Here is a 22,022-nt window from a genome sequence, read left to right as displayed (position 1 = left end):
CGGTGGCACGCTTTCCCCCAGCCCTCGCTCCAGTAGTGCTGTCAGGTCTTTCAGTCTCCTGCTGGGAAAAGCAGCAGCTCTGGATCCCCCTGGGAGGGGGCGGCCCTTTCCCTGGGTGCGTGACACCCCGGAGGAGACAGTTCCCGCTGCCGCGTGCTCCCAGAAAAGGACTGGATTCTGCCCAACGTCCGGTGTCAGGGCGCTGGGGCTGTTTGCGCTCTACGGGATCCCAGGGATGGGGTTAGTACATCCCCTCCTCGTGCTTGGAGGATTCGGCGCTAGCAAGGACACCCCAAGGGTACCAAGGACACAGGCCTCTCGCTCCCGCTGTGTGAACAGTGTGTGGCCTGGGGGAGTCGGGACAACTGCCGTGAACCGGAGGCCAAAGATCTCTCCTGGCCTGTATCCTGGTAATCAAAGAGATTGCGCTCTGTTCGTGAGGCACCTCTGGCTGCAAGATTGTGCAAGGCCATGTGCTGCGTGACTTGTGGCAGGGACCGATGCTGGGGGCATGAAGGCAAGCGCGCTTCTAAAAGCATAAAACTCCATTTCATTTCAGAGCGCAGCTGAGCCACCCCGCTCCTCAAGACTCTGCCATCTGCACCGCTGTGGCTGGGACCGGGCAGTGCTGCACATCCCAAAGGCCACCAAGTCACACCCGTGTCCCTGCTTTTCCGGGAGCTTCTGCGATGCGAGCGATGTTCTGGGGGCTGATCTCTTGGACTACAGCTACCCCGTCCCTGACCGGCAGCTGGCCAGGAGGGTTGTGTCCAGGGTGGAATTCCACCTCTCTGACAAGAACCTGGCCAAGGATGCTTTCCTCCTGAAACATGTCCAGAAGAACAAGATGGGCTTCGTCAGCATCAAACTGCTGACGTCCTTGAAGAAGGTAGGCAGCGCGTTGCGTTGGCCAGCCGAGGTGGGAAGTGGCCTCCATGTGGAAGACGCCTGGGTGTGTGGGTGTGCTCTGGCTGTCTGCCATGGCCAAAACACTGCTGTGTTATCAACAGCTTTCTAGCTACCAGTACAGAGCACAGCACTACGAGGGCTGCTGTCAGGTAAAGGAACTCCAACTCATCCAGATCCAATACAGAAGGAAAGTGGAGAAACAACAGAGGGAGCAGCCCAGGGACACAGAGCCCCAGGTCTCATCTGGCCGCTCCTGTGACCATACGGTGTATGCAAAATCAAATACCTGAAGTGCTCCCTTAGATGCAGTTTACAGCCAGGGGACAAGAAGGTGGCAGTTCTGCATTTTGCAGCTCCCAGGCTGGTGGCAGAGCCAAAGCAAAAAAAACAAACCCCAAACCAAACCAACCAAGAGAGGTAAAACTGGAGCGCAGGGAGCAAATGCTTTTCTTTCACCTTAGGCCAACTGCTTGGACGCTCTCTATGCTGCCCTGCCACAGAGGGCATCCCTCTCGTACCAGTAAGAGACATAAGAGTGAATTAAAGCCAGGACCCCAAACCAGACCAAAAACCCGGTTGTGATCAAGAAGAAAGTGGAGAATGCATCAAATATAACAGAAAATTATTTTGGACATTCCCAGTTTACATTTGGAAAAAAGAGAAGGAAAACAAAGAGGAGGAATTAGGTATTAAAAGAAGAGCACTGAATGATAAAGCCATAGCAGTCCCTCTACCACTACAAACCCACACCCCCACACACACGTACGCACACAGACTTAACACCACCAAACTCCCCTTGACTGTGACGTTCACCTCAGCTTGCTGGTCTAGAGATACTGAATGCCTGAAGCACACCAAGGATAACTGAAAACATCTGCATGGCTTTAATGGGAATCCTCCAACTGAAACAAAGCACTTTCTCCCTCTGTCTGCGTTGGCACATCCCCGAGTCACGCTCTCACTCCTCTCCTTCAAAGTCAAGATTCCTAAACGGGAAAAGCGGGAGTGGGGAAAGGTGAAGGGAAGAGAAAAAGAGGGAAAGCATCATCAGTGGAAGACCTGCCAGCTGCTGCTGATTCAGCCCTGTTTGGGGGACCACCCCAGCAGAGAGGAGTTGGTTTGCATGCCACGGTCCTCACTGCCTGTTCCCAGGGACAGGCCGTTTGCTCAGCCTTGCCGGCCAAAGCGTGGGAAAAGCGTAGGTGTGCGCCGTCGCTTGCTGAGGAGCACGGTCACGATCACATGCAATCCTTTACCTTTTTCCTCCCTGGATTCAAAGGGTTTCTGTCTTCAAAGTGAGAGCCTTCCATATGGTCGTTTGTGACATTTCATCCAGGATAACAATCTCAGAAGGATCAGTCCTGCAATAAATATTTTACATAGCAATCCGTGATTATGGGAACTGATGCCACCAAGGGCATTAGCATCAGCAAGAGGAACAGCGGAGCCCCGAGAATCAAAGCTCTGCATAAGTGTGGGAGGTTTTGCTGGATGAGGAGTTTGGGGAGGCAAGTCGGGGAGCTGCAGAGCAACAGCTCTGTGCAAAGGCTCTTGCTGGGGCTTAGCCCCGGTCCGGGTTCCTAAGCCACTGCTGGTACAGATCACGCCTGCAACTCCTCATGTGTTAAGTATGAGGATCTCCAGCTACCGTAAAAGCACTGATGAGGCAAGGTTTGGGGGTCAAACGCGAGTGCTGCAGCCACTCTGCTTGCGGTCAGAGCCTTGCAATCACTTCCTGCAGCCCTGCCCCCGAATTCGATTTTCCCACCAAGCTGCCTGCTGGTTTCTGTGGGATGCCCCACAAAGAGGCAAGTGGAGAAAACTCTGCCAAACACCATCAAGCTAATCTTGCCGGGGGTCCTGGCGCTTGGTGGAGCTTTACCCGTCACTGCTTTGCTTTGGGATATCCACGTCACTGGTCTTCCCCACGTTCAGCTGAACTGAACTTGCAGCAGCAGCAGCTTCCATGGCCCTCCTGGACTCCTGATGTAAAAAAGGGACAAATCACGTTCTCTGTCTTTGATCAAAGTGGAGATAAGCTGAATGCCCAGCACAAACTTAGCAGTCTGCCCTCCGCTTCTGCCCCTTGGCAGCTATAGGTATTAGTGCAGCAGGGGAGAAACCGTTCACTCCAAAGATTTCGGGGCAGGGGGACTGTGTGTTCAAAACATGATTATGAGCAAGTCTTGCCAGCAGCAGCAGCCGCAGCAGCATCTAATAATAATCATCATAATGATAATGACCTTTGTGAAAAACGACTCGTTTTAAAAATTACACCTGTATTCAAGCGTTCAGCTCACTGCTACTTGAGGAAACAAAGGTTACAAAAGTTACAGGCTATTGGGATCTATTTCGATTGAGTGCTGATCTTCCCCCAACATTTCCAGACAAGCTGTAAGAGAAACAGGCAATCTCACAGACACACGGAGATGTCCAGCCCCGAGGACACAGCAAGCCTTACCTCTTCTTCTTCTCCAGCTTCATTTCTGGCATCGTCCAACTTCTTCTTCCTTTCTGGCATAAGGTCATCCAGAAAGCTGAGCTCTCGCTTTGAGAAGCAGAAATCCATCGCTTTCCGGACAAATACGAGAGCCAAAACCTTCATGAATAAGAGGGAAGATGCGGTGAGCTCAGAGACGATGCCACCTCTCACTCCAACGCTGCAAACACCCCGCTGCCGAGCGGTGGCAGCTCTTACCATCATGGGAAAGATGATGGCGGCACGGGACACCTTGATGGTCCAGAGCAGGACGAGGCAGGTCAGCTGGATCGCCGTGAAGAAATGCACCTTTCGCAAGGGCACGTGCCGCAGGTAGATGAAATCCGGCTGGTGTTTCGCTGGCATCCAAAACAGCTTCAAGCGATCAAAGAACTGCGAAATAAAAGGGAAAGGTTGCCACCTTGGGACTGCGGCAAGTTTCTGGCCCTCTCGAGACGTGGAGGCACTTTGCAGCATCTCGCTTGCCGTCAGAACTCCTGGATCCCACCGCATTCCTCCTGGGAGCAGCACCCATTTTCCCTTCGCTCCATCTAGCAACCGGCTTGCCCCTGAGAGCTGCCCACCAAACGGCAACTATTCCATGCCATTCCATTATTAGCATTTCTCGGCCCACTGAATCCCCCCGCGAGGATTTCCACCAGTGGTAGAAACTGCCTTCCCTTTGCACCAAATTCCCCCGCTTTTCACGTAACCAAACACTGACCTGCCCTAAACCCTGCAACAGAGAGCGCTGAACTTGCCTGGTCCTCCCAGCCCTCTATACCTCCTGTGCCTCCACCAATCTCTTTCTTACACAAAAGAGTTTCATTGCTTGCTCTGCGAGAAGTTTTTCCCATGCCACTGCTTTTTTCCCTGCTGCTACAGAGACAAAATACCAGGGAGCCGACATGCTGCACGCTGTAAAAGAGTCCGTACCTGAATTCTTCTGAGCGACGACACACCCATGTAGAGAAAGACGCCATAAAGCACAGGCATTGGTATAAACTGGGGGGGGGGGGGGGGGAAGAAAAAAAAAAGAAAGAATGCAATCGTTTCTTTTTCTGTATTGCATTTTCAGTATTACCACCCTCTTCCACAGGCACTGCCTAAAATTGCTTGAAGCTTTCCAGCTTCCATTCAGGCTTAGAGATGGGTCAGATATTAACCATTGTTTTGCCATTTTGTGCGCACGAGTGAGCTAAGGCTCTGCTTTAGGCTGAACTTGGGAGTTATCTCTCCTCAGAATAATCCTATTTTCCAGAAAGGTTGGAGGAAAATAGGCGATTTCACCCGTGCTACCCTATGCCGCATTCTCTGGCGGTAGAAGAAACACTTCTGCCTATTCTTGGGGCAACAGGCAAAGGCCACAGGCCTCCTTTTAGCCTAGAGACGAGATTACTTTGTGGGAGGAACGTGCAAGGAAGCCCACAGGGATGACCTCAGTGTGTTTAGCTCCTGGGAACGGCTGCTCCGCGGCATTTGGGGAGCAAATTGCAGCCACTAAAGGGCTGCCTGTTTGAAACAGAGCAGATGTGCTTGTCTGAATATGCTCAACTGTAACCCATAAACATGGGTGGGCCTGAAAGACACCCAAAAATTCAAGCAGTTGCGTTGCTTGCTCGCCTCGAGCACACCAAACGGGGGCCTGAAGGGCTGCAAAACCTAACCGAGGCTGGTTCCCACCGTTGGTCAAGCCCCAAGGGTTGGGACCACCTCCTCCTCCTCCGCTCCACAACTAACTACTCAGGCCTGCAGAGAGGGGACTGTTTTTCTGTAACCTCCAACAAGCTCACGGTTGTTGGGTGGTTTGCATTTTCCTCTCACCTTTAACACGGAAGTGAAGAAGACAGAGCAGCCCATGAGCACAAAGATCAGCAAGCCAGTGACTCTCTGCTCTCGTATCCCCAGCAACTTGGGTTGTTCTCCTGGAGCTGAGCAGTCAGACTCTACTTTGAGGCTATTCACGTGGGTGATGGACAGGACGGTCGCAGCCACAAACCAGGGCAGCCCCATCACAGAGCACACCCCGAGCATCATGGCCACCACAAAAAGGTCCAGGTGGTACCCGCATCCTTTCTGCAGGCAGGAAAACAAGAAACAGAGCATCCCATAGCACAAGAGCAAGGATAACGTCGCAAGTCAGACTCAAACCCTGCTCGAGCACAAGTCAACTTCTTCAGAATTCAAAACAAGAAATGGAAACAAGCAAGGGTGTATGCAGGCTTTGCACAAGCACCTGGCATGAAAATCTGGCAGGAGTTCAGACACAATGGATATGCAGAGCTTGTGCATTAAATACTTCTCCAAAAAACAACAAGCCACAACCCAAAAGCACCAAACCATTTTTTCCACTCACAAAGAAAACTGTACCACTTGCAAGGAAGGTGTGACTCTGAGTTATCCCTGGCAGCGCATCAAAACAATTCATTCCCCACACCTGCTGCTGCTGCCATTTTAAAACAAAAACGCAGTTCTCTATTGCTCCAAGATTAATTTGCTCCTCCAAAAGGTTGCTCATCTGAACTGCCCTGTCACTTGCTCCCTGCATCATCGTTAATCCAGGAGAGCATCCTGCCACGCAGCCTGACCTTGTCCCAAACCAATGCCTTCAGAAAGCATCGGGAATAAGAGCTTCCCCCCAGACCTGCAGCCCAGAAGGGGCTGGAGTCATCTCTCGCAGGCCCTTACCTTCAGCTTGTGCTCCTTCCTGTTCACAATAACGGCACTGATCTGCTGGTCCATGAATATCAAGATGGTGCAGAGCAGAGCTGGGACGAGCGCAGCCAACACCGTCCACCAAGGGTTGGGTCCTATGGGGTTGATGAACCACCCGCGGTCGTCTCTGGTAGGCTGCAACAAAGCCCATACATCAGCATCGTCTCCCAGCCCAGGCACTCCACTGGCTTTCATTTTCCCCTCCCTCCTTGCGTCAGAGCACCTCCCAGCCCTGGCTTCATGTCCCCCTCTCCCGGGGGCTTCAGCAGTGCCAGTCTCCTCCTTGCAAGCAGCTCTAGATACTTCCCCTGTAGGTATCTAGTTTTGGGGCCATCTTCTCATTTCTAGGAGGAAGCAAGGCACTTGGAGGTGGAAGAGGAGATGGTCACACCACCAGCATCTCCTCCAGACTCAGCCCTGCCCTGCCCCGGCATCACCTTGTGGCACCCCCACGTGCCAAAACACCCCGTACCTTGAACGCATGGGGGACCTGGAGCTTCGGCAATGGGATCCCAACCACAAAGTCAAGGAGCACCATGATGACGATGGTGAGGAAAACAGCAAAGTTGCTCACTGTGGACCGTACCTGGGGCGAGAAACCAGAGGTGAGAGGGGCATGGCAAACAGGGCCGTAAGGTGAGATGCAAGAGTTGCAGACATCCACAACATTAAGGCTGCTTAACCAAATCCCACCACCCCTCTGAGCACATGCAGCCTGATCCCTTGCTTAGATACTGCTGCTGTGTTTGTCCCTGTGAGATCTGGGGTCAGACAATAAAAAAAAGCTTAACTAGGCCAACAAGGGTTGGTTTAAGTCAAAATCTAAAAATAATAATAATAATATTAAAAATAAGAAAACACATGTCTGCCACTACAGCTACACTCACAGCTACAATGGCAACAAGGCACTGAGGCATCCTTTAGTCCTCAAAAGGAAGCTCCTCATTCGAATCTACTTTCCACTCGAGCACATAATGCACAGAAGGTAGGGGAAAAAAACCAAACCGAAAACCCCAACCCCCAAAACTTTGGGAAACCTTACTTCCTACTACGTGAGGAGAAGAAAAAAAATTAAAAAAAATCAAACCCCAAAAATCTTCAATCTGGGGCAGGTCACGAGGCAGGTGGGAAACGCTACGATGATTTTGCACTCATGGAAATGAGTGTGGGACATCCAAGCTCTTGGAGAGCTTGGCCTGCAAGGCCAACGTTTCCCAGCTTGACCAAGGCAGGGCAAATACTGCTTAGTGCTCCAGGAAAGCCATTTTGGGAAACGAGTGCGGAGATGGACACTGGCCACCTCCTTCTACTTACTCTGGTTGGAAAGTAGCGGCTGGTTTTAAACGTCTTCAAGAAGCTTGACAGGGCAAAGGTGGCGAAGAAGAGGATGCAGCACCAGAAGAATACATCAGGGGTGTAGGGGCCGTCGCGTCCACAGGCAGGTCCTTGAAACTCCCCACGCAAATACTGACATTTCTGGAGAAACAGAGCGTCAGGACACAAAGGCAGTGCACGTGCGGCAGGGAAACCTCGCATAGCTAGGGGGTTTTGAGGATCTTGGTCCAAGATCCACGACCCTGTAACTGCTCCTGCCAATGGAGATTTATATTTAATGAGCAGCAGCAGCTGAACAAGTGACACATCGAACTACACAGCGGAGAAATGAGATGTGAGGAGACACCATACGCTAGTAACACATTACAAGAAACACTCATCCAGGTGACACTCTTCCATCAGTTGCTTGCATTCATAGCACTGTGTTTCCTTAACTGCATCTGGCTTCAGTCCTCACATCTTCCCGCAAAAAACAACATGCCAGGCTCTCCCAACCCTGTGAAGAAAACCTCATCAGCTTTCCTAACTAAAAAGTAATTCTTTTAAAAATTATTTTTAAACCTGAAAAGGACTAGGATTCACAGGACTAGCATCATTACATTCACTTCACAGTCCTCCTCAAAATGGGAGAACAAAAGATAATTGACATGACAAACGCCACAGTTACAGACGTTCCTTCCTGGGGGTGCAGTTCGCACACCTAGGAGCTCATGCATGCACGAATGGGTGACGCCAGGCAGCAGCCTTCTTACGTGCCTCTGACCTCAGGAAGAAACAGATAACATGAATACTTTTACTCCATTTGCATCCTGAGGACCAGAGATGAAGCCCAAGATTTGCCTAGATGACACAGTCAGTTCCTTTAAGGGATGAAATTGTTCGTTTGAGTTTGGCTTCAAGGACTCCCACAGCTGGCGATTAACTAAGAGGTATGCTACAGCGAGGAGCCCGACACACAGACTGCAGGACAACTCATCACGCCAGGCCTCTGAGCTTGCAGTTCTCCGCAGGGCCCGGTGCTGCCTGAGCAGGTGGATGGACTTCCCAGTTCCAGAAATACAAGCTCGTGAATCAAACCCTCCTCAAGCACGCAGGCAAAACTGGCTGCGCTTTAGCAAAGCAAACCAACAACGAGGCTTCCTTTGTTTGGGTGCCTCCTGTCTGACGATGCTCTGGGCTACTTTCTCTTCCTGGCAGCAACAGGAATAAGTTGCTCTCATACCTACCAGCTTCTGACAGAGAAAGAGGATGATCTCGTTCTTGCCTGCTAGGACCAGGGGTGGCAATAACGCAGTCTGCCGAGACTGGAAGGGGATGCCTTGGAGGCGGAAACACGCGGGTGTTCATTACTCCTGGGCACTCGGAATCACGGGAGGAGATGATGCCGAAGGGCCTGATCCGATTCACAAACTGACGCACCTTAGGACTGAAAAGGCTTCTCCTTCCACTAACTTACTTTTCTCTGCAACAACAGCCTCAGGAGAGTAACTTCTCCGTAACCCTTTACACTACAGCAACTACAATACTTAATCCTAATGTACCTTACAAGAAAACTACTGCGGTCTTCTCTACTAGAGGGCCAACGCTGCTGCGCTTTACATTTTATTAACCTTTTGAAACAACGCACTAGCTTTCCTTGCAATCGCATTACGTGGGCTTCCTGGGACTTCATATATGCACGTTCGTTTTCTCTGGCTAAATCAGATTTGGAACGCAGGGGTGGCCATCTGAAAACACTGCAAAACATTCTTTTTACATACATCAGTTCTCTGGTGAAGGCAACAACTGAGGAGGATCTTCAGCTAATGTAAAACTGCGAAGCTCAGAGGAGTCGTACTCCAGCTAAAGATCTGCGCACTACTAGGCAGGAATGTCAAATTAAGCAATGCCCAACAGATACAAGTCATTGGACCTTTTCTTTTACAAGTAGGAAAGAAAGGGTACACAGAAAGATAGTGGTCTGTAGAAAATGCATGTAAATCATCAAGATTTCCAAGGATTACTCGAATCGCTTCCTGGAGAGGCCAAAACAAGAAAGGAAGGAAGAATATTAACAAGATAGCCACAATCCCACTGCCAAGTACAGTTTTCAGGCTTGGGAAAAAAAAATAACATTACAGTTTGCAGGAGTCATGGAAGAGCAGGTTCCAGATATTTTGCTTTTCCTCCTCCCCTTCTTCCCCCTGCTCCCTCCCATCACCTTAGAGCACGCTGCCCTAACAGATTCACAGAAACTGAAGTGAACGAATATCTTAACCCTGAATTAACATAGAAGCAATACTATGGAGAGTGGAGGTGTGCTTTTAAATTTAACAAGTTCTACATTTAAGAAGCCTCCTCCTTGCCAGCACAACACATGCAGTATTGACCTGTTTCAAAAATAAACATATTCCCCTTTTTTGGAATATTGACCCAATTCAGTTACAAAGGAACTGTAATTCAGCCCCAACAAACTCCTGCTTTATAAACGGGAAACTTTTTCTAGGAATACCTTTTGTTGGGAAGTGGCTTGCTGAAAAAGGACATGGGCCTGTGGAAAAGTTCACACAGAGCAGAGTTCTGTGTGAAAGAATGTCAGTTTGAGCAACAAGACTAGGCCTTGGCTGAAAATAGCTGGCTTTACTGATATTGGGAGAAAAACAACAGCTGGTCTCGCTGTTATCAGGAGAAAGACAGGGACGGTGTGACCTTGGCATAACTTCACAAGTAACTTTTGAAGAAGTTCTCATGAGAAAGTTACTGAACACGCGTAGCTGCCAACCACAAGTGGGTGTGTTTTAGTAATGAATAAACATTAGCAATGTACCAATCATATTAGGACTAGTAGGCATAATTATCGCAAACTGTATAAATATGAGCTATCCGTGCAAATAAAGTTGAATCACTTCTATCACTCATATTGGGTCGACTTATGTGCATTCCTCCGCCGCTCCAACAAATGGTGCCCGAACGGGGACCGAAGAAAGGGGAATTGGAGCGACGGACACTGAGAAGCACCGGTAGCAGCGACCGGGGGGCAAAAGATTAACCGAACGCTGATCGTCTTGGTTGGTGTGTTAACTCTCGTGCCTGGACCATCCAAAAGGGGTTCGCCGTCAGTGAGGGCTACTGGAAAAAGGCTGCAAAGACTTTTTAACCGAGGTCCCTTAATCAAGGTAGCACCCAGGAGTATCAAGAAGCCGGCCGGCAATGGATCAAGAGGTAGCCCTAAAATTATTACAGTGCTTTTTAGAAAAGCGGGGAGTAAACTGCATTAAGCAAATTTCGGGGTTGGTCGCGTTAAGGGATGCTTTAAGAATCCAGATTTATTATTTAAGGAGAGTGAATGGCGTAGATTAGGAGACGTATTATGGGATATGGTAACTGATGATGATAAATCAGCTAAAAAACTAATGAAGCAAGGACAGAAACCTTTCAATTAGTGTGGGTACAGCTTTTGAGCTTAGTACCTGGAATGCTATCGGAACCTCCCTATGGGATGAAATTAGTGACGGGTCTAAAGAAGTTAAAGATCTTGTAACTTTATGGAAATTGATTAAGACAACTCTGTAAGAAATGAAAGCAGATCGTAAAGCGTCTGCGTCTGCTTTTGCTGCTCTCTCTCTCCAACCGCAAGCGAAAGGGAAAAGCGGGGAGAAAAACATAATGCAGCGAGAGAGACTTTTTGGAGCTTGTTCGCCTACTCTCGTGCCCTTGACTTCTGCTCCACTCCCTGGGACTGCCGATATTAATCAGCCATCCGACAGTTCCCAAGCCTCCCTAACCGTACGATTAAAGGAAACCCTACAGAATCAGGGAGTGAGTAAAAATCTGCCTACGAAAAACCAGCCCTCAGATACCACCGTTCAACATGAACAAATTATACCTAGCATACACCCTGATTCAAACAATGCAAACAAGGACTTGGCTACTCTAATAATAGAACAAAAAGAGACAATGTTAGAATTGTTAAAGGAAATGGGGAAAAGAGACGGGGAAACCAACCGCACCCGTGACAGACGCGGAGCCGCCTGTAATAGCCGCTGCAGAAGAAAGGCAGAGACATTGGAGGGGTGTAATAACAGATGCCATTATAGAAGGGACTATGCTCTAAGCATTCCCAGTTATTGCATCAAATGGACAGAAAAAATGGGAGGTGTTTGACTGGAAGGTCATTGAGAAATTAAGGAATGCTGTGAGTCAGTACGGAATCAAATCTGCGTTAACTCACCAAATACTGCAATTCATTTTTTCTGCTGATACGCTGATACCTCAAGATATTAAACAGCTAGCACAGTTGATTTTGACACCCGCCCGAATGTTAGTGTTTTTCTGGCAGTGGGAGAAGCTCTGTGATAGGGAACAAGCAACATCACGACAACAAACAGATCCCCTATGGGGAGTAACCATGCAGATGCCGATGGGTGCTGGACCCTTCGCATCAGGGAACGCTCAGTTACAATGTGTCACTGAGGTTCATCATCTATCACAGATCTTGGCGTATCAAGCTTTTCTTACCGTACCAGACAATATGTACAGCCATGCTTTTACCCAGGTGAAACAGGAGAATACAATTTATGACCACCCTGACATGAACGAGGGCATGAAAGAAAACATGTTCAAAATACTCGCTTTTGAAAATGCTACTGAAAAGACACGCAAAGCATTGTGTAATTTGCCGAAAAATGCAGACATCGTTGATATGATAGAATACACGGATCGATCAGTGGACTCACAGAAAGTAGCCTATGCTGCCACAGCTCTCCAAGGAGCTACAAAGAAACACAAGGCCAGTAAGACACCCTTGGTCAAGTGTTCTAACTGTGGCAAACGTGGACACATTAGGAGCAAATGTACAGGTACTGTTAACAGTAAGTGCTGCAACAAGTGTAAGAAAGATAACCATACCACCAAGAATACAGGAAGAAGGGAAACTTTACACCGACCGCGAAGGCCCCTCGCGTGACGACACGAATGCAAGGGGCTTGAGCTGCCAGCCCTCAGGCAGCCTCGCAACCACCAGATCCGCCACCGCAGGAAGCTCCAGAGTGGATGTGGAAACCGCAGTCAACATAAAGGGACCATTGGGGTTTGGACTTAGTGCATTTTTAATGGGGCAATCTTCAACAGCTCTAGAAGGAATTCTGGTGCTCCCAGGGCTTATTGATGCAGATTATTGTGGGACTGTGAAAATTATGATTCATGTTTTAATCCCTCCTGTTTCTATTCCTAAAGGTACCAGAATAGCACAATTAGTTCCATTCAGGTCGTGTGTTCCGAACCCAGGTGAAGTACAACGTGGAGATGGTGGATTCGGCTCCCCAGGGAAACCGCAGGTATACTTTGCCATGGACGCAACAAGAGGTAAACCAGAAAAGGTAGTGCAATTGGAAGGGCCCGATGGAGTTGTTGTCAAGAAACCGATGACAATCAATACAGGTGCTGATGTTATGATTATTTCACAATGCATTTGGCCTCCATCATGGCCATCGATCAATCCAAACTTTGGTATTGCAGGGATAGGGGGCACACAAGCCACCTTAGTAAGTCAGCTACCGCTTACATTTGTGTTCCCCGATGGTGAACACATTACGACGTGTCCGTATGTCATGACTACCCCAACTGAATTGTTTGGCCTCGTAGGCCATGATTTATTGAGCCAAATGAAGGCAATGTTAGTGACGCATCCTTTTTAGGAGCGGTCACTGAGGGGTAGCCGATTCTGAAAATTAACTGGAAAACAGATGAACCTGTTTGGATTGATCAGTAGCTGCTAAATTCTGAAAGGCTACTAAAAATACAAGGGTTAGTTGAGGACCAGTTGAGAGCGGGACAAGTTGTTCCTTCTACTAGTCCATGGAATACATCAATATTTACCATTCCCAAGAAAAGTGGGAAGCGGAGACTGTTACATGATCTCAGAGCTGTGAATGTGGTGATGCACAGTATGGGAGCCCTGCAGCCAGGTTTGCCATCTCCAGTTATGCTTCCAGAAGAATGGGATTTGTTAATTATAAATCTAAAAGATTGCACCCAGATGGCGCTGAACGGTTCGCCTTTTCGGTACCATCGATTAACAAGGCAGAACCCTATAAGAGATACCATTGGGTCGTGTTACCGCAATGAATGCGCAATTCCCCCACGATGCGTCAGGTGTATGTGGCCTGGGCATCAGAGCCTGTAAGAAAGCAGTTACCTCAGTAACTTGCCACAGGATGAGATTTTAACTCAATTGCAGGACATCTTAAGCCATCGCGGAGTAATAATCACTCCTGAAAAGGTGCAAAAGGCAGCACCTTGGAAGTATTTGGGGTGGCACATAAATGCTAGCAATGTTAAACCTCAGAAGGTTCAAATAACATGAGAAATTTCAATGTTACATGATGTCCAGAAGCTTGTGGGAGATATCCAGTGGGTGCGGAATCTTTGCGGTATCACTAATGGCAATATGACCCCTCTGGTAGAACTCTTGGGTATGAGAACACTGTGCAGATGAGAAACGGGAAATGACAGAGCTGACCAATTGGTTGCAGCGCCACGGGAGCCTCCTCCAGGGAATCGTTTTCAACAAAGCACGGCAATCGCATGCGTTCTTGCACCAACCCGCTAGGATGTTAGCAAAGCAATTTGACTTACCACTTACTGATGCCCAAGGTATCGTTAAAGCATGCCCTGATTGTCAAAAGGAAGGGCTCGGCTTGGGCTGTGGGGTTAACCGACGAGGTCTTTTGCCATTGCAGTCGTGGCAAATGGATTTCACCCATGTCATGTGGTTTGGTGCAAAGCGTTCTGTGCATGTGTGTATTGATACCTATCCTGCTGCCATGTGGGCCACGGCACGAACTGGAGAAAAGGCCTTACATATTGAATGACATCTTCACGCTTCTTTTGCAGTACTGGGTGTGCCTCAAGAAATTAAGATGGACAACGGCCCAGCCTATGGTTCTACACGATTTGCTCGATTTTGTAATTTGTGGGGAATTCACCACGGTACCGGTATTCCACATCTTCCCACAGGACAGGCTATTGTCGAATGGGCCAACCAAACCCTAAAAGAACATGCTGCAAAAACAAAAGGGGGGAACCCAGGGCTTACTCCCAGAGGAACGATTGGCCAAAGCCTTATTTGTGCTAAATTATCTTAGATTGACAGGTGATCACAAAGACCCACCAATGGTAGTGCATCATGTTCTTTTACAGGCAGAAAGGACGCAACAAAGTACAGGAATCATGGTAATGTATAAGGACCCAGAATCCAGGAAATGGTGCAGATCAGCAGAAGTAAAACTTACTGGGAGATCCTGGCTAAGTGGGACAAGCCATGGCTTCGCACTGATGCTGGACCCGGAATTGTTCCAATGGCGACTGGCACGGCACCGGCGGGTGCTGGAGCCACTGATCTGACAGATTCTAACTAATAGAGTATTACTAGTGGACACGGAGTCCTTCAGAGAGGTTTTCAGAACAGCGTGCCTTATTGTATATAGAACCTGCTTTAGGTAAAAAGTGTGTAAAGCATAATTTGATTAAACATAGTGTGATTACGGGAAGACAGTGTGGGGTAAAAGTTAGTTAAAGCCAAAATTAGGGGTAAGGTCTATTTCCATTAATAACCTGGGAACGAGGTTGATTGTGTTTCCACAGATACAGGCCCACGATGGACTCCTGTTCGATTTGCATGACCATCATCATCTGGAACATCATAGATGATGTGGCAATATGAATACTACCTCAGCCAAAAACTAATGTATAGGTCACCTTGGCTAACATAACAGGTCAAGATTCTCTGTGCATCGCAACTGTATCGTAAAGCCCATGAACCAATAGACAAGATGGCTATGACTCGTGCAGCGCGCCTGGCCAGCGAGCGCATGCGTCATAGATTGCAACCGAGGCGGACTTTTGGCACCCGCTGGCCACGTGTGCTAAAACCCGTTCCTCTGCAAATGTATAAATACTGGGATTTTCCGAAGAGCATCGGGCTGGTGTACGGTGAGGCCATCGTTGCCTCTGTGGGGACGCCCACGGAAAGCTGGCACCTACCGATTGCTGGGCTGAGTTCGTGGAGCAAGATGGCACAAGAATGTATAGATGGTTCATTTTCCTCATGGTCTGGGTCATTAGGGGTAACGGGTTGGCTCAAAGAATTATGGGCATTATTGTAGTTACTGTGATTTTAGCTATTGTAACAGTTTTACCTTGTTCAGCTTATTAAGGAAAATGGCATCCCAAGTTATTAAGCAAGCCTGGATTGCTCAAAAACAAAAATAGGGAGAAAGATTTAAACGGAGACCTACAGTGGATTCAACCTTGTTGTGGTATTACAAATACAGACTTACAGCCGCTGCTGGATTTATTGAGGGGCAGCGATAGCTTAACTTCTACAAGACAACTAAGTGCACCGGGACGGCAAGCCTTGACAGCAATTGGACAAAAAAATCACATCATCCATGTCTGGCAGATACGTTCCTGATTTACCCATAAATTTGAAACCTTATGCTGAGATTGATATGGAACACACTGACTGTAGTAAGCAGCATGACAGTGACACCGGTGATTGATCCACATCGGTTAACACCATGGGACAGTAAGAATGTTTGGGTGTCACTAGCTAAAGCTACTAATCAAACCTCTTTTTGTGTGCTTATGTATTTTATTAGGTATAATGTTGTTTTTACTGTGTTTAATTAATTGTGTTCACAGATCTTTGCAAAGGGCAATACAGCAGGTGTTAAAATTTTACCTCAATCTATATACAAACAAATAGATTGGCTGAAGAAACATACACAAAGATCCAGCAAGAAACTAGTTGGTTTGATGGAGTGTTACAATCAATATTCGGCGGGATAACACTATGGGTAATGTCATTGATTAAGGAAGCCTTATGATGGTTGGGTATATTGATATTAATCTGTGTAATAGTTAGAATTCCATATGGGTGCATGATAAAAGGAGTCTCAAAGCTGACACACCAAGCTCTACTCGCACAAAAAGAAAAAGGGGGAATTGTTGGGAATTGGCTTCATGAAAAAGGACATGGGTCTATAGAAAAGCTGTGCGAGCAGAGTTCTGTGTGAAAGAATGTCAGTTTGAGCAGCAAGACTAGGCCTTGGCCGAAAATAGCTGGCTTTGCTGATATCAGGAGAAAAACAGGGACAGTGTGACCTTGACATAACTTCATAAGTAACTTTTGAAGAAGTTCCCATGAGAAAGCTACGGAACATGCATAGCTGCAAATCACAAGTGGGTGTGTTTTAGTAATGAATAAACATTAGCAATTTGCCATTGTTGTCCAGGCCCATTGCCTTTTCCAGTCTGGCCCATTTCCAGCTTGGAGGTGCTCTTAGGATTAGTCTGGAGGCAAAGATCACACTGTTGTGCGATCACACTGCCTCACCGTGGCGTATAAATTCCTAGCCACAATTTCTCCTATCAGATGATTATACAGGGCTTCTGTTCCCCAATGTCTTTTCCTATGTTCCTCCCCTATCAAATGCCGTAATAAGCAAGAGGGAACGATTAGCTTTCCCTGTGGGGTATGAGCCCACCCCTCTTCATTATATGACCCTTCTAAACCTGTAATGAGCTTTTGATCTTCCTTAGTGTATTCTGGCTTACCTTCTAGGGAAATCCACCTATCAGGAATTAAGGCCCCTTCTGTTTTTACCTGTGTTTTGGCCACTTGTTTTGCCTCTCTGTCCGCCAGCTCGTTCCCTTTTTCCAAATCTGAGCTCGCTTTCTGGTGTGCCTTAATATGCATAATTGCTACTTTCTTAGGGAGCTGGACAGCTTCCAGTAACTTCAGAATTTCTTCTGCGTGTTTGATATTTTTCCCTTGAGAACTCACTAGTCCTCTCTCCTTCCAAATTGCTCCACGTGCGTGTACAACTCCAAAGGCATATTTTGAGTCTGTATAAATGTTCACAACTTTGCCCTGGGCCAATTCCAGGGCGCGGGTTAGAGCAATTATTTCTGCCTTCTGTGCGGAGGTGTTCCTGGGCAAAGCCCCCGATTCTATTACCTCTTGGCTGGCAGTGACGGCGTATCCCGCGTGTCGATTACTGTTTAGGACGTAACTGCTTCCGTCTGTGAAGCGAGTTTCCCCGTTTTCCATGGGGCCGTCTTTCACGTCTGGGCAACTGGCGTACGTTGCTTCGATGGTTTCCAAACGGTCACGATGTACCAGTTCTCCTGTGTTCCTGCTGAGAAAAGAAGCTGGGTTGACAATGTTAGCGACTACAATCTCCACGTCATCCCGCGCTACCAATATAGCTTGATATCTCAGGAATCTTTGTGGAGAGAGCCAGTGTCCGCCTTTTGCTTCCGGTACTGCTGATACTGCGTGAGACACCAGAACAGTCATCTTCTGGCCCAGAGTAAACTTTCGGGCTTCCTGTGTATTTAGTATCACAGCCGCAACCGCCCGCAGGCATCCAGGCCAACCTTTTGCAGTCGTGTCTAACTGCTTAGAGAGGTAGGCAACTGCCCATCGATACGGGCCCAGGTTTTGTGCTAATATTCCCAGAGCAATGCCCTGCTTCTCATGGGAGTAAAGAAGAAACAGCTTACTCGCATCTGGGAGTCCTAAGGCCAGGGCCGACATCAAAGCCTTTTTCGGTAGCTCAAAGGCTCGTTCAGTCTCCGTATTCCACTCAAGGTGTTTCTGCTTAGTGGCTGTCAACGCATACAGTGGTTTAACAAGCAATCCGTAATTATAGATCCACAATCGGCACCACCCTGTCATTCCCAGAAAAGTCCATAACTCTTCTACTGTCTGAGGTCTCCCAGTTTGACATATTGCCTCTTTACAGGCCTGTCCCAAAGGTCTTTGTCCCGCACTAATTTCATAGCCCAAATAATTCACTTTGCCTTGCATTACCTGTGCCTTTTTCTTGGATACCCGGTACCCCTGAAGTCCCAGGAAATTCAACAGACTCACCGCCCACATCGTACAATCTTTCTCTGTTTTGGTGGCGATTGGGATATCATCCACATACTGCAACAGCTTCCCCTCCTCAGACGGGGTTTCCCAGGATTCCAAGTCTTTCGCAAACCGATTGCCAAAAACGGTAGGCCTATTCTTAAATCCTTGTGGCAAGGCCGTCCAAGTGAGCTGGGTCTTTCGACCGCTCTTGGGCTTTTCCCATTCAAATGTAAGTTTTGCCTGGCTTCATGGAGAGGGAGGCAAACGAAAGCATCCTTCAAATCTAAAACACTAAACCAAGTCAATTCAGGTGTTAGTACGGTTAACAGGGTCTATGGGTTCGCCGCTACCGGGTAAAGATCTTCAGTTATCTTATTCACCGCCCATAAGTCTTGGACCACCCAATATGACCCATCGGGCTTCCGAACAGGTAATATAGGGGGATTGAATTCAGACTCACACTCTTTTAATAGTCCCAACTGCAAAAATTTTTCTATCACCGGCCGGATTCCTTCTCTGTCTTTCTTCTTTAGGGGATATTGTTTAATTCTTACCAGCTTTTGGCCTTCCTTGATCCTAACTTCAACAGGTGGAGCACTTTTCGCTCTTCCAGGTGCATCGGTAGCCCATACCCCCGGGTACACTTGCTTTAAGATGTCCTCATTAATGATTCCTTCTAGGGGGAGACTGGTTAAGGTTAGGCTCAATATTTGAATATTTTGCTGATCTTTTACCTCCAGAGTAATTTCTCCCTTCTTGAATACAATTTTTGCTCCCAATGGTTCCAACAAGTCCCTTCCCAAAAGGGCCTTTGGGGAGTTCGGCATATATAAAAATTTATGAATGCCCCACTGTTTTCCTAATTTATATTCTAAAGGTTTACAAAACTATGCCTTTTCACTTTGGCCAGTCGCTCCTTTCACCGTGACATAATCATTCCCCGGGGCATCAAAGCCTGATTCAAAACCGAGTATGTTGCTCCTGTATCTACCAAAAATTCTACCTCTTGTTCTCTTTTCCCTAGCTTAATTATAACCAGTGGATCCGCTAGGGTAGATTCCCCAGGTTCTCGTCAGTCTCCCTTCACAGAGGCTACTGTTCTTCCTGTTTGAGCCCTCTGATGCTCCTTGCTCCCTGGGCATTCCCTCTACCAATGACTGAATTTCTTACACAAAGCGCATTGATCCTTGCCCAGTCGGGGCAAGTCTCGTCTAGGCCCTCTTCCCCTTTCTTCCCGAATAACAGCCATTAATTTCCTTTGTCCTTGCCTATATCCTTCTTCTCTGTTACTAAACGCCCTCCGTGCTTTTGTGGTACAGAACAGAGATGTAGCAAGAAAGGAAAAAAAAGAAGGGAGGGAGAACAAAGGGAGAGAGACACAAAGACTGAAAGAAGGACAAAGGGATGGCAGAAGAAAAAAATAGTGATAGGCTACAGGACAGAGATGGAGGAGTTCCAAAAAGACACAGGGAGCATGACAGAACGAGAGTGAGAAACAAGGGACAGAGCAGGACAGCACTGGAGGAAAAAACAACTGTCATTGATAGGCTGTGAGAGAGACATGGAGGAAGAGAGAAAAGAGAAGGGACAGCTAGCTGGAGAGGGGGATACAGTTAGAAAGGATGGAAGAGGGAAGGGAACAGAGAGAAATACAGAAAAGATGGCAAGAGGAAGCAAGGCAGAGGGACAGCAATAGAAGAAACAAGGGACAGGGATCTGGACAGATGAAGAAAAAAGCAGGAGAAACATACAACATGATACGGTGGGACAGAAAGTAACACAGAGCGTCAGATGATAATAATGACAAGAGATAGAGAGAGACTATGAAAAGCACAGGAGGTTGGAGAGAGAGAGAGAAGACATGAATGAAAAGAGTAGAGAGCACCACAAAGGGTCAGGGAAAGAGAAGGACAACAGAATAAAAAAAACCCTCACATATTACACACACGTTATCCACTCATCAAGCCCATTTCAGAGTTACACAGTACCTCAGCCCCTTTAAGAAAAGTAACACATGCGCCCGAGCCCATTTCGGCGCCGCACCGCGCCCGAGCCCATTTCAGCGCCGCACCGCGCCCAAGCCCATTTCACGGTTCTCTACCTACAGCTCCAATTTCAAAGTTCTGCAATCACTAGAGGAAGGAATGCACCCCCTTTCCATTAACCCAGCAGCAGCTACATTTACCTCAAGGTATCTACAACTCGCCCTTGGATGCCTAATTCCAACAGACACTTTCACTTACTTCAACAGCTAAGTTTACCTATGGGCACTAAACGCCCATGCTTCCCTCTACGCTTCCCTTTGTGATTGCCATTAGTACTGTAATTCCCACAAGGACACATAATTACCTGCCTTTTTTACATTTTATTTTTAGTGCTTCATTTGGTCCATTACTCATTCCACATAGATTCAGCTATGTCAGTATTTCAATCCAATTCTACAATGTACTTTTTCTACAATATATAGAAAAGACTTATGGCCTCACTCGTCAAATATTTGACACTATTAGATTTAGTCCTCTTTTAATCACTATTTTTACAAATACATGTAAACTCCAAAAATTTAGCATTACCTGAAGAAGAAATGCCACTATTTAGTACCTGCAATGCTCTATGGAGTGGTCTTTTCCACATTCCTCGCTCCCATTACATACATCGCTGCACATCCAGAAGTTTTACTCCCTGAGGTGACATTACCGCCATGATCCCTGTTCCCGGGCACCAAACGAGTGACCTCCAATCATCTTGACAGACCGTCCACTTCCACACCTCGACACAAAACCAGAAATTGAAAAATATCATTACATCACAAGCTACAAAGAGCAACCAAATATTTTACAAACCCACCACAGACAAATACAGTTACACTCACGCACTTCACAACCCTGGCCTACTCCATGCTGGCCATCTAGTCCAACTCCCCCCACAAAATCCTCAACTGTCTTCCAAAGACCATCCACCGAACAACATATCTCTCTGTGCTGACTGGCAATTACCAGGTTCCAGGGGAGCGCTCCACAGGAACACCGTTCCCGGGAGCCTTGGAAAAAAAACAAACAAACAAACAAACAAACAAACAAAAAAATCGCCCTGCCTTTGAAAACCCAGGCCCGAGGCAGACCCCAGTCCAAACATTGGCGATCAACACTGCCTCATGGAGCAGCTGGGACCAGGGAAAAGAAAAAATAAATGGGGCAGGGGAGGACACACCAAAAACCAACCCATATCCCAGCTGGGGTTTTTTATTCTAAGTTTGGGGTTTTTTTCCTAATTCCCTGAAAAACATCTCAACTCTACATCCAACCTGAAAGGAAAAAAAACCAAAAAGGCTTAACCACAGAACCCTACAAGGTTAGAGACATTCACAACACACCACTCGTTCAGATCACATGCACGCCAGCCCTCACTCTCAACTCATCCATCATACCGTCCACAGGCCTCAAGAGGCCGTCACCCCGTCTGCAGCAGCAGGGGCCTCAAAAAAGCACCCTACCTGCAAAAAACCAGGCCCCAGCCCAACCTCCTTCCAACCAACCTCCCCACAAACTGCCCTTCCGTTACACCAACATTTCAACACGCACCATCATCTCCACCATCCGTGCATTTTCAACCCGATAATTAGCTTTCACAGTGCCACGTGTCACAGTCCAACCTCCGTAGCGCCATGTCACCTAAACGCAA

General features: G+C 47.6%; 1 protein-coding gene across 1 annotated transcript in view; it reads right to left on the bottom strand.

Moving 5' to 3' along the window:
• Window positions 1-986: 986 nt before the first annotated feature.
• LOC126037114 (electroneutral sodium bicarbonate exchanger 1-like) overlaps window positions 987-22,022 on the bottom strand; it is a 247,320-nt gene continuing 226,284 nt past the window's right edge. The window contains exon 8 of the mRNA XM_049797344.1: window positions 987-1,895. The gene's annotated coding sequence lies outside the window, so the exon portion shown is untranslated. The remainder of the gene's footprint in view (window positions 1,896-22,022) is intronic.

This window comes from Accipiter gentilis, unplaced genomic scaffold, assembly GCF_929443795.1.
Source record: "Accipiter gentilis unplaced genomic scaffold, bAccGen1.1, whole genome shotgun sequence".
NCBI classification, from domain to species: domain Eukaryota; kingdom Metazoa; phylum Chordata; class Aves; order Accipitriformes; family Accipitridae; genus Astur; species Astur gentilis.
This window is presented reverse-complemented; position numbering and strand designations above follow the sequence as displayed.